This window comes from Brachionichthys hirsutus, chromosome 15, assembly GCF_040956055.1.
Source record: "Brachionichthys hirsutus isolate HB-005 chromosome 15, CSIRO-AGI_Bhir_v1, whole genome shotgun sequence".
Classification (NCBI taxonomy): domain Eukaryota; kingdom Metazoa; phylum Chordata; class Actinopteri; order Lophiiformes; family Brachionichthyidae; genus Brachionichthys; species Brachionichthys hirsutus.
The window spans coordinates 10,341,776-10,355,717 of NC_090911.1; the positions used below are offsets into that span (position 1 = coordinate 10,341,776).

Genomic DNA, 13,942 nt, shown 5'->3' on the forward strand with positions numbered 1-13,942 from the left:
GCTTTGCTTTGCTGATCGGAGGGTTAGTGACCGCTATTATTGCGTTACACTAAAAATGTTCATTGGCGACAAATATTAGGAAAGGTACCTTGGAATTTTAGAAACCGGCATAGTGCAAAGAAAACCGTGATTTGCGTGGGAACATTTCAAATCAGAAACTTAAATGAGCTGGAATTCTGCTGAAACCTTCAATTAAATGGGATACTCGTAGATTCTAATTTGCTAATATTCTATAAAGGGTGAGTATATGTGAATTCAAACGTTATATAGGCTACTGGAAAACTCTCATCCCACATACGTCATGTCCTGGGTACCAGCTGGCGTACCCAGGTTGCTTTGGAGATGATTAACGCCCTAAGCACAAGGATGTGATCTGTGCTAATAATGGACATGATTGGCTGATCAACCAATGATCTACTGGTGATTTCTGTCTGTGAAAACCGATTAGTGCCCTGAGAGGCCAGCTTTGGTCAGGGTGTCGTGTGCAATCATATTCTCTCTCTCTCTCTCTCCCACACACACACACACACTGGTGTTGCAGTGGTTTCCAGTGATATTAATTGGGTCTCTGGAGTGAGTGCGCTGGGCTCAGCCAAACATTCTCATTTTCTGTTTCTGTACGAGATCTCCATATAGCTGCGAGCTATAGAGAAAGCTAACTGGTTTCAGACTGAATTCAGAGAAGAGGCTGCTTTCAGCAGAGCGCTCAATGACTCAGTGCACTGTCAATGGCAAGAATGATTTTGAAACACGTCTGAGGGCCATACAGTGTGAGTAATTCTTGGATGTCGGCTGCTTATTGCACTGGTATGCAATCAAATATGTAGCTATGTTCAAGTGTGTCTATTTCCATAAAGAAAAAGAGATTGCTGCCTCTTAGTGCTGGCAGGATGTTTGTGTGTCACGTCAGAGGGACGGACAGGGTGTGTGTTTGTAGATTTGGTATTTACAAGTTCTGCAAGCTCGGCAGAATACAGTGTACGCTACACAAAGACCTGCTGCTGACAACCTTTTTAAAAGAAGTCGGATGAATGCTAAAGAACACAGGACTGAGAGAAAGGCACTGAAAGAGAAAAGAAAGGAGGGTAAAAAAATAAATAAAAAAAATCCAAACAAGATCAGATTTATGGGTGTCTTTTCAACAGAGCCGTCTCGCTCCACTATTATCCTCGCCAGAACATGAATCGTGATAGCGATGTGGAACGCCGAGACATAACTCAAGCTTTGCTCTTCTGTAGAGCGACTGGTGAAACGAGGTCTTGTGGGACCTGCACTGCACTTCCTGTAGCTCTGTTTGTCTTTACTGTTCTTTCTCTTCTCTGCTTCTGTCTTGTCGATTTCATCTCTCTCACTTCTCTGTTTGGTTGTTCTGCTCTGTCGAGCTGTTGTAGTTCAGAGGGCAAATGTCACAGAGAAAAATGTTTTATTCTCACCCTCAATTTTTCCAAGTTTCAACAGCCTTCCTTCTGATTTCCAAAGCCACAGCTCTCTCTGCACAGCCATGGATTCAGTTTCAAAGTTTCACTAGCTTAGCCGAGACGTAGAAATGGCGAGGCAGACTTCTGTCTGTCTTACTTTTTCCTTTTCTCATCTGGAGAGAGCCAGATTCTCCCTCCATCCCTGGTACCTCTGCTCCTGACCCTCTCCTCGCTCCCATTTTTTAACACTGCCTCCCTTCCCATTTCTAAGGTGTGTACTGGATTATCAGGTCTGTGTTTTACAATGCAAATGAGGATGGGTATGTAAATGAATGTCCTAATTGGGATGTTAATTACTCTGAAAACTAATTATAATGCATCTGATGAGGCGTGAGGTTGAGGAGTGAAAATGGAAACGCTGCCATTGGATGATGTATTTGCAGTGATTAGGGGTGTGTGTGTGAGAGAGAGAGGCAGAGAGAGGTGTTTGTGTTTTGAGCTGTATCTGCCAGTATTACACCAGCTGGTCCGTTGGTCCTGGTGGGGCATTCTGGTGAGCAATGATCAATCTGGTGGATAAACATTGCATCACTAACGAACGGCACACACGCACGCGGACTGTCCTGTAGCCCAGCCGACGGTCTTTCATCAAAACCTCACAGCTTTATTGGGCTATTCACAGACGGCTACTGACAAATCCTGAATAGCATACCTCGAGGGTAAATCATTTCATGAAGAAGCACTGCGTGTTTGCCGTCTGATTAGTTCATTGCCGATGGTCCAACCACTTTCACTCGTAGCAGAACAAAAAGCAGAGTTTAAGCTGGGGAAGAAACGTGACATGGAGGAAACGGACTTTAAAGACTTCCTTGAAGAACAATCTGAAGTGTTTATAAAATTGGTTTTCAAAATTGTAGGTAAATTCATGCCTTGTTGGTACTTCTGTATTCCTTACAAAATCAAATGAATGTTACTGGACTATTCTAAAAACACATTAAATCATTTAACCACATTAAAACATTTCTGATTTACTGTGGTATACACAAGTCTTTTCTTATCCTATTATCATGATTCAGTGCATTAGATTTGTTTTAATGCTGACTTGATTGCTCTCGGGCAGTGAGATGTGTTTACAGGCGCTGTCCTCCTTTATCAGAATGTCAGACACTAAGAACTCAAGCTGAGGGGAAAGAGGAGAAACCTAACACTGCATAGAGCGGCAATTTAAATGACTTGATTGTAAAACAGACCTGGCGAGTAAAGTATGAATTTAATGATGTTAAAACATACTTTAATCCCTGAGGGGGAGGGTGTGGGCGCGTATGCATGATTTGAAAATCCCCACCGAGCCCAAACGCTTTTCTTGTAGGTCGTCGGCTCCTCTTCTGGCTTTGCCCCTTTGAAAAGATTTATTGTTCTGAGTAACGTATCGCGTGACCGAGACCTTTGCCTGGTGTTTGGGAACCCCTGATTTAGGGGAATCCATTCGTAGATGTGAGTACCTCTGTGTTTGTCTTTCTTGTGGTCCCGTGATGAGCTGGCGTCTCATCCGGGGTGTACCCCACCTCTCTCCCGTAGCCAGCTGGGATAGGCTCCAGCACACCCGTGATAAGATAAGAGGCTCAAGGAAATGGATAGATGGCTGGAAACACACGCTCACTGATCGATTGAGTCATCTCCCATCAGGTGTGTCTCGTTTCACGCTTTGAAGTAGCTTTGCATTTTATTTTTGTACTTCCATTCCCACCTGTACTATGAGAGTATTTCCAACACAAGATACGATTGTCTAGATGTTTTACAACGGCGGGTTTCCGTGAATGCGGGAAGACAAATTGGGAGTACACAAACATCACAGGTGCAGCTGCAAATCATGCGAAAGGGAATTTTTTGTTAGTTTGCCTACAAGGTGACGCAGTGTGTAGCTGATTGTGTGAGTGTGTGCATAAAACAGGCCGAGTCGTTTGCACGTGCGTGCACAGACTTGTGCACCTGGTGCTCCTGAAGCTACATGTGCTACATTCAGGAAGAGGGGAATCACACCAGGGAGGGAAAATGGAAGCGGCCTCAAGAAGAAAGGTTTTAATTTTCATGAGTTCAGTCAGAGGAGGTTTGAATCGTCCTTCTGTTACCCCACCTGTCTCTCGGTCTCTCTCTCTTTGACTTGGCCTCTTTCCCTTCCTGGGCGGAAGCTTATTAGACCAGGGCTCGGATTTGTGTGTCAGCGCAAATATTCCCATTTCATTTCTCATATCACTTGCATGTATTTTCATCTTCATATTTTCCTTTGAGTCTCACCTCAGTCGGACCGATACCCTTCATGCCTCCTTTGTTGTGCTCTTCTTCACCTGCTGGTCCTTACTCTTCCCATTTACTGCTGAATAGTTGTGTTTAAACTGGCGTTGCTGCATCCAAATTTGTGTGGTTGTCACCAGTATATTGTCTTTTTTTCTAAAATAAAATAAACCATTATCACAATGTGTCATGAACCAATATGTCTACCTGAGACACCTTATTAGCTGCTTCATGCTACTCTGTCTCTGAGATTACTTTAATAATGTGATATACTGTAATGCATAAAAAAAAAAAATGAGAAAGAAAGTAGACCTAAACCTTCTGTGGTTTAGCATTCATGTCGCAGCTTTCCCGTTTGTGTTGTCTGGTTTTTTAATACATTCATTGTGTTTGTGTATCTCCTCATGAAGGATGAACTATGTATCAGGGTGTATGGGGATATTTACACTCTATTCTCAGGATCAGGACAGGAGGAGTAATCGTGAGTTGTCCGCTGCATTTTTCCCTGATCTGTGAATTTTTAGTAGAGCCTCTGTTTCCAGCTTGTAATTTATCCCCTAAATTTATATCCACATGTTTGTTTTTGATGTATGATCAGTTGGTTAGTCCTTTGGGCCTCCTTCTCTTCCACCTTTTGTTGGAAACCACAATATATTTCCTCTTCTCGCCTCCATCAGGACGACCTTCCCTTTTCCCACCTCTGACGGCTGCTCTTGTGGCAACAGATTAGTTTAAATGTTTGCTTACTCTTCCATAAAGACACTTTCTGTTTATTTTATTCGCGGTCTGTAGCTTGTCATTACAACTCTGCTCTCATCAAAAAAAAAAAAAACCCTGTTCATCTTTCTGCAATTTCAGCATTGTTACTGATAATGGTGCTTACCCAGATTTTTCAGCCTCATTATGGTTAATCAGATGACATTTCTAATCACGGATGCAAAATTAGAAACCTTATCAGCAAGAGCTTGGCTGGCCTTTGAGTGTTCCAACGCACAAATCCTTCTGGCGTCTTCCGCTTGACAAGGACGACGATGTCTTCGTCTGAAGGGATAGTGGTGGCCACATAAGACACGGAAAAAGTCTGAGCGCTGCCCCTCCTCTCATTCTGCTTTGTCTGAGATGGATCAGTGGTCTTTAGGTTGGTCTTTGCACATTTCCTGTTGTATTTGTCACTTGCTTTCGTTCAAGGATGGATCTAGAGAAGCTAAACACAATTTCTTTGATAATTTTCAGCATTTTTCAGGAAGGGACAAGAGGAACGGTAAATAAATGACTTTAAATCGAATGATTTATTAAATGAGGCGGCCTCTTCTTCTGGCTGTCGTGTTTGCTGCCCCTGTCTGTAATCAGCTCTATTTGATTGGGCGAATGCTGCAGGTGACAACATTATGATTATGTCTTTGCAAGATGGTGAAAGGCTCCTTTCTCTGCTTTAATTAACTTTCATGCATTTTCACATGTTTGAACAAGGAAAGAGCTCCTTCTTCTTCAGGCTCCCTGTCAACATGCACCCACAGCTAAGTGTTAAATGTCTATTAAGATGCCACGGCTTTGTGCACCGAGGGCTCGCCCCTTCGTGTCTGTGCTACTTTTCCTCTGCAATTATCACCAGTTTGTTCTCCAGAGACTCACAATGGCTTCATTGCTTGATGTCAAAATGACGGCATCAAAATGACTTTTTCAGAGATAAAATGTCAGCCGCCTTCGATGGCAATGTAGACTTTTAATAACCTAATATCCTTCTGAGGTTAATTATTTCACTCTTCACTGGAGCGCTGACCTGCAAGGCGGGTAAGGGGTTGTAGGCGTCGACAAGAAAATGGATGGATGGAACCGCTACTGTCAGAAATGCACTTTTCTCTTCTAGATTATTGGCCGAGTAAATTCCACTCTATGGGCAATAAAAATGTTACAGCTGTAATTTTTATTTGCTATTTATGTGATTCATTTGCAACACTGACTGTTCACGAAATAGATGTTGTACATTTACAAAGCAATGGGTTGAGGTGGAGCACATTGCAATGATGAATGTGTTACTTAGAAGCCTGTTAAACTCTGAGTATTTGTTATCATTCACTGGATCGGCCACACTTTGACCCTGTGATTGCACTTTAGATATCATTTAGATGCCACCGGAGGGATTTAAACCTAGTCGGGCTTTTGTTTTCTAATGAAGTCTATTGTCCCAGTCGGTTTTCAGTGGGGAGTGGAGGTGTAGAGGGAAGGAGGAGGTCACAGTTCAAATAACCGGAATGAAAGTGCATGAAAGTGAATAAAAGCGCCTTAATCACACTGCAGAAATATTGGTTAATGGTTGGGAACTTTTAGCATTGAAACACATCATCAATCCTCTCTTCCCTTCCTCTGCTCTTGCCCTTTGTGACCACTCACCCGTTACACTTTATTTGAAGTAATTGGCTGGAAAATGGTTCTGAATGGTTGAGCATTCTTTTCAGCAGCTACGGAAGCAGCTAAAGGATGTAACGGCTGATTCTATTTTATGGAACATGACTATGCTGTTTCTCCGCCTGCCTTCCTCACACCTTTACCGCAGGTGACCTTTTCTCCATCCTTTCCCCGTGCACAATTAAAAGCACACACGTACACGCTGTCCTCTGGTGATCGATAGAAAGTGTGGTGGTCAAGTGGCAGCACTGCAAAGCATTCCTCTTCCTGTTAACGCCACTCTTACTGCGGACAATGTTAACTACACTTTTTTCTTTTCCTCTCAAGGTGCTCTTTGTCTGTCAAGCATCATCTCTTTCTTCGGACAGTTATCAGAAGCAAAGAACGCTGCTAACTGGAGTCACGACAAAAGTCACCAGTTTGGGGTTCACCGACTCCTACAGGACAATTATGTCGACAATTACAGAATATTTCAAAGGTTCTCTTATTTTAATGGTGTGGTGTTTTAACGGCCTCTGAGACTTGGTGATGCTTTTGAGAGCCATGGTGCGATTTTTAAATGTCTTTTTTAAATGAGGCGTTGATGCAACCTTTGTTTTTATTGCATCATATGTAACTCATCCCCATTGTCATGAAATTGATTTGAGGAGAAAAGTGATGATAAACAATGTTTTCTTTTCCACCCCAATCCCAGTGGTAGATTAAAACAAACAGCTGAGAGTAATGTGGCTTGACTTATTATTAAATTCTGAAAATGCCCTCCACAGTCTTCCTTTGGCACTACAGGAGTGTAATCCTCCAAATATACGCACATAAATCTCCCCCCCCCCCCCCCCCCCCTGTAGAGTCCCCACTAACCATATTTCTTATACTGAGAAGGAAAATTGGTGTAGAAAACAAATGCCACAAAGGAAATATTATATATAACACTGTGAGATCGCCCATAAATGTCTTTCCTACCTGTGAATTAAATTAGTCTGTAGTGTTTTTGCTGTAATTTATCGGATGGGCAGAGGATTCGCCACCCACATCTTTGAGAGTTCGATGACCGTCCACACGCAGCCGACTCGCCGAAATCTTTCATTGTCAGCAGCTTAACTGTTGTTATACTGTCGACCGGTGTAAGTGACCTCCACCCTCTTTCTGTGCATTAAACCGGCATCTTTGTTGTTGAAGTTGAAAGAGGAGATTGAGGACCTGGAAGCATCGTAAAATACAAATGAGAGAAACGATTGAGACCCAGTGACGAGGAGGCTTTTTACGAGACCAAGTCGAGAGGATACAGAAGCCAAGGACAAAATGGAAGGGGGAAAAATGACAGAAAGAGGGAATATAAAGGGGGAGAGAAGAGAGTTGGTGCTGTGATGTTTGCTGGAGTGATTCATCACGATTACGTGGCGGCAGGCAGGTAATGTCACAGTAGGGCAGACGCTGCCACTGTTTCCAGGCGTCTGGCTTCAGCCAGGACGGAGTCGGTTCTTGCCGTTTCCTCCGGTTTTCTTTGTTATATTTATAACTTTGAAACTATGTGAAACGGAGAAAGTAATCCTCAGGTCAGCGGTCTGGTGTGTGCAGATTTTCATGTTCATCACAAATTTGTGGGTTACGTGATAGAGCTGACTAATAGAAACACACACTCGCTCGCAGATGTGTGATGCCATGTGAATTTCCTGTCCACTCTGCCTCTGATTCTCAGTGTGGTGGTAGGGTAGCCTAAATGATTAATAATCACCTCTGTGGCGTGCCTGCCAAGGCTGCAGCTAAAACCAGCGTCATTCCCTCGTACTGCTGTCACCCCATGAATATTGTATAAGTTATGGACTTCCTTGCTTAAAAAAATATGTTTCTCGTTTTATTTTAGCCATCTCATAGTCAAGTCAAGTCGGCGTTATTTATATCGCACTGAATCACAACAAAAGTTATGGCACTTTCCAAGAACAGCGGGTCCAAACTGTACTCTTTATTCTACATTTACTTACCTGGAGTAATGAAAGGAAGGATTTGTGTGTAAGTTCTGCACTTTTCTTTCCATCGATATATTATATAATGTTTTAAAAATGGAAAAGGAATCGATGTTTCCCTTCACCCCTTCAGCAAACATCTGTGGTTTAATGAGAGTATTTGTCAGTAAAAAAACAAGAAATCAATGCAGGAAATCAACAAGAAGATAGATAGGATATGTCTGCCAGACACATTTGCTCCTCTGAAAGATCTCTTAGACGGTCGGTTGGTGGATCCAGCTGCTCTCTGTGGCTCTGCAGATTCTGTGAAGTTTTATTTTATTACACTTTGCTTGAAAAAGAGAAACTGATGTGGCTATTATCTCCAACGGAGTGCGTCACTTAGCTGAATTGCACCAAAGTTCAGAAATTAGATCCCAGTAACTTACATTCCCAGTTAGAAATAGATCAGATGCACAGTTTTCATTATGTAACAGATTCCTTGCATCATAGTGTCCTGATGGTACTTTTAAGTGTTCATAACATCAGACGGACTAAAGATGCTGTTAATACGCTTCATACCAAAAAGAAACAAGTGATGACGCAAGCAAAAAAAGTGATGCAGATTGCTCCTTCATGTTGACAGTATCTATTAGACTGTGTGCCTTAACTGGGGAGGTGTTGTGAAAGTCCTCGTCTGCTATAATCACTTGGTTGACAGTCTATATTACTGAAGGAAGTAGCAGGCGTGCTTCGGCGTTCCCTCCGGTGCTGTCCAATATGATTACTCCTCTGCAGCGTTGAGGTGTGTCAGCACAATCTTGGCAGCAAACAGAGCAGAATGCTATTTAGATTATTTTCATCCTGACACTGTGCTTGGACAGCTGTTTAGCAGAATGCTTATACTCCATGCTTCTCTTTATGATGGCGTGCAGATGTTTGTGCAGTGTCCCGTATATCAGTGCGTCCGTTTTGTGTTGCATGGGTTTTACATTTCTCTGAGGCCTATTTCACTGTTTATGGTAATTTAATATTAAACAGGACTTCTCTCTGTGATCGGGTTTCCTTGTGAAGCTCTTTGCCTTACATGTTTCTAGACTGATAATACCTTCGTTTCCTTTCATTGCTTAGGCTTAAAAAAGAGTGCATTTGTATTTGACAGGTTTACAGCTGGCAGAACTGAAACATCTTCAGTCAGAGTTTGGACAGATGCTGACTCAAACGGCCTCACATCCACGCTTGTACGTCTCTAAACTGTAGAGGAGGAACCTGCAGAGTCCTTTCCTCCCTTCAGTTAATGAGCAATTCAGACGTGAGGGCATTAGGAGGGCATTAGAAGAAAGCCGCTGTGATTAGCCATGATCACACTAATTTTGCTGAGCATTATCGGCCTGCATCCAGTTAATGAGGCATTAATGAGGTTGTTTTCTCTAGTGGTCAGATAAAGATGTTTGTCTCTCAAATAAATAGTCCTTCATCACATAAATATCAATCACTCACGAGTGCTGTTAATTTCTTATGGACACATAACCTGTAAATATCAGATTTCTGACCGTAACTACTCGCCTAGTAAAATAAATGCACTTGCAATGCAAATATATACAGTTTGCTCTTCATCTTCATCGTTTAGTGGCCAGGAGAGGCGGAGCTATTTTTAACAATGACACATTTTTTTTACAAATGCAAGAATTGTTCAGAATAAAAAGATCTGACGTGATGGTATATTGGAGGGAAGAAAACGTTTGGCTCTTCTGGACTGGTTTCTAATGTCTGTTTTTTGTTGTTGTTGTTCCTGCCATGTGTTCTGTTTCTGTTCTGACACAAATAAGAGTAAAATGCATTACTGGACAACCGGATGAGTTCTGATTTGATTTCACTTCCTGGAAGAATGAGTCAGGCAGTCTGAAACAGCTTGGGAGAGAGAGAATGAAATAATCATTCTCTCCCTCTGTTTTGAATTCCTTCCTTCTAAGCTCCTTTTTTCACCCCTTTGTCTCTCTTTGTTCCTTCACCCTGAACAACATTGCCACTGGCTGCTGGGGTTCGGCTGTCACGTGTTCTACTTCTGTGATGAATGTGTTTCTGCTGTACAATTTACGCATGCTCTGTTTTATCCCTCATCATTCGAGTTAATTATGCTAAAGTTTTTTTCTTTCTTTTTTAAACCTCCCCTTTCTTGTCTCATCAGGCTTCCACTGTTCTGTGTGGACTCGGCCTTAGAATACGAAGTTTATTGCTCTTTTTTATAATGAGCGACCTCATTTGAGCAAATGGTGCATTCTTTCATATTAAGCTATTTATTCAAACAAGTAGAGGCGATCTGATAGATAAATATATAACTTATTCATTAGTGTACAGTAAGCATTATTCTGTTCTTGCCTAAGAGGTGTCAGAGATAACCTGCTGCAATCGCCACGTTTTACTTCATTTAATTATTTTTTGGGGTATTTCTTGGATGAATGAAATTGAGTAGAGGCAGGAATATATTGAAGGAATGGAGATCAAGGCCAAAGATATAAACCAGGATTAAATCTTTAGACTCCTAAATCACCAGTGCGCTCAGCACCAACACTTATCTTGTCAAGACGGCACAGTCTCATAGACATTTGAGCTCTGCTATCAGTTATGTTTGTCTGAAAACTTGAAAAATACTTTTATTGTACATTTTCATCACTCCTTCTCATCCTTTCCCTTTGTTGTTCATGAAAGCTGTTGATTCATCTCTAGCCTTTATTCTAGCAGCCAGATTGTATCTGCTGCACAACGTTGTCATTGATTTGGTTATCTTATTTAGTGAATTCGTTGATGGTGATGAGACCTCTCCTGTTTAGTATGGGTGAACTGGTGCATCATTTGGTACCTCCTCCATACACCTTCCTGTGAAAACAGAATCTGCAGGAAATCCAAATATGCTTTTTTCTTTTTCTGTGTGTGAACTAAATAAAGCTCACCACTGACCCAGAAAGTTCCAGCAGCTAGAGCAGATACAGGGAGTGGGAAACAGAAAGAAGTGGGGCAAAACAACCGACTGTACAAGGTCATGAACGACTGCGTACTGACGGGTACATCATATTTAAATTAACCCCCATCCTGTGGTGACGATTTCCTTTTCACAGCAGTCAGTAAACTTTCAACATTGCATTTGCAGACGGTGTCAAAAATTATAGATTAAAATTTAGATTTGTATTAGAATGTTTCCTGCGTTTGCTTTAAAACTGCCAGTCCTTGGAAAATAACGACGGCCATTGTGAAGACTCACAATGAGCTGCTCCTCTGACACAAAGCACTCGCACCGGTCAGTAAGCTCACCAACGAGGTAGAAAGATGTCAACGGACTGACGTGCTGCCTGCATGAGACCAGTTTGCATGTGTCTGCAGCCTATTCCTGCAGCTGGCAGGTTGCATCCTTAATGTACATTTTATGGATTTTCATATATGGAGAAAGCGAGCACACAGCCTCGGGGTAACTATCTCGGAGGAAACACTTCACCTCCTTCTTGTTGAGAACTTTTTAATCCACCCTCTAACCTGGCTGTTTTAAAAATCACACTGTGATTATCATCAGTATTCGGCTGTGTTAATGTCCCATCTCTATGTGTCAAGACTCAAGAGGGTCAGACCAGCTAGGGATGTGGAAGGACTGCGACTTTCTCAATATGAAGGAAGAACATAGCAGATTTTCCATATGAAACCTACATGGTATAACCCGTCATGTCCGGGTTTGATTCCAAGCAGGTTTGCTGCTGCTACTGTCTCTGTCAGGAAAATATAAATATGTTGGATGCACATCTTATCCTGGGTGAGAAGATGAACCTTTATTCAACCGCGTTGGGGAAAAGTATTGACCTTGTAGTAAATCCCGGCTTATAACGCGAGAAAATGGTTTGTGCCTCGTACATCAGATAACGGTGATCACCAGACGTGCAAATCGAAAAGGCTAATCTAAAAAACATTAAACTGATTATATGGGAGAAGAATGAGGGCGGGATAGGTGGGACCAATCGATGTTGGAGATACCCTTGATATGAGCAATGACACAGACACGGGACTTCCAGCTGTTGGCTCAAACCGGACTCTAATTTAATCTCTTAATATTTCAGATTTTAGCCAGATGTCGGGATTCTGTCTCACGGACGATCCACAGAGCACAGATTCAGCGTTTCGGATGAGGAGATTGTGTGGAGCCCTAACAAAATTAGATCTGAAATCTAAAGCAGGGCCATTGATCTTTTCAGACAGAAGCACCGGCCACCTTATGCATGAATAAATGATCATCAGTAAAACCACTTTCACAGAGATAATTCAATTATCTGTCTCTACATATTGTTAGAGCCTCTCTCGCGCTCTGTCTCTCCCTCTCTCAAGGATTGTGGATTATCGGCTGTTGACTCCTCGACAGATACTAGCAATCTGATATTACCTTTTATCCACAGTCCTGTTATCCCAGATTTAAGGAGTTGTTATCTCCTTCACAGGTTCGACATAGTGAAGCAGCATTTCTTGACTCCTTTCTTGCCAATTACTTCTTTCTCACCACATTTCTTCCCCTGTCAGTAAATTAAAGCGCAGCTGGGATGGAGATGGCTGAAGGCGTAGAGGCACTTGAGCTGTAACCGTAGTTTTAATGCATTTCTAGTTCGTTAATACATCCTGAAATAGACAGCAGTTCCTCTTAGACAGTTGAAACATAACCGGGCTGTAGGTTCTGTTATGGCGCAGTGAACCTACAATTCTCCCGTAAAGCGGAGGTGTCACTAAATACAGGGGTCGGATTGCTTGTTATCATCGCATAGAAAAGTAACTGTCAGTATTTCAGCTTTCACTGTACCAATTATATCGCTGTAACTGTCCACCACTGCCAGTGAGCAGATCGAGATGCATGCGCTCATCTGTGCTCGTCACGTTCCTCTGATGTCGTCATCCTTAAGCCCTCCTACAGGACTCCACATGGTTAATGCTGGTCCAATAAGCGAAGCAGGCTGTGACACTTTTCTGTTGTCCTTTACTCCCTTGTGCAGAAAATTACATTTGAAGGAAAACAACTTGCAATATCATCAGATCAGCTAAAGTGAGATCCATATAACTGATGAGTAATGTTTCCTTTTACTTGGTTTAAAATCTTCATCTGTAAATCTAGGTTAATTAAAACTCTGGTGCTCCTGATGTTGGGGAACTACTATCATAAATCTCTGGCTGGTTTCGGAGTCTTGACTGCAGGCTGGATTGTACTTGTTTTGCGACTGCATGAAATCATTGCTCATTAGAGTGTTAATTTTCTGTGTTCATTAAAATTTATTTTCCCCAAGAAACCGGTGTTCCAATTTCATTTTTCACTGAGCTGTGCATGTTAAGCCGCATATACCTTCACTATCTAGGACAATGTACAAGACTGGGCATGGGGTTACTGCACGGGGTTATGTAACAAGGAAATCAAAGTGTAAATGCCTGCAGACGACTAGATTTCTGTGCTTTTAGCATTTGTGTGGGTACTCGTGCATCATTTCCTTCAAGCAGGATGTAATTCAAACCTTAGTCCTGAAAGTCTTAAGCCTCAAAGAAGCTGTTGAAGAAATGAGCACCAGAGGAAACCTCTTACTGGGGTATTGCATCAGGATCTATATGCAAATCGTGTCATTTTTTTTGTCAAACTGCACTTGAACTAATTCATGCTCAAGAGGTTGAAACTAGTCCACATCTTCATGCTGCACCAGGTCAAAGATCCACAAACAGGACCTGCGTGCGTTTTGCATCACACGGGTGCATTCTGACATAAAGGGATGCTTTGCTGCAATTGATGCTAAATGCATTTCTGCACTTGCGTACTGCTCCACAGTTAGATGTAATACACGAGCCAAATGGTAATAATCCAGCAACAAGCGTGTAGTC

At 42.2% G+C, this 13,942-nt stretch overlaps 1 protein-coding gene across 1 annotated transcript in view; it reads left to right on the forward strand.

The window, feature by feature from the left end:
* The window catches only part of LOC137904500 (calsyntenin-2-like), a 61,931-nt gene that overhangs the window by 392 nt on the left and 47,597 nt on the right, over nucleotides 1–13,942 (forward strand). The gene's annotated exons all lie outside the window — the stretch shown is intronic.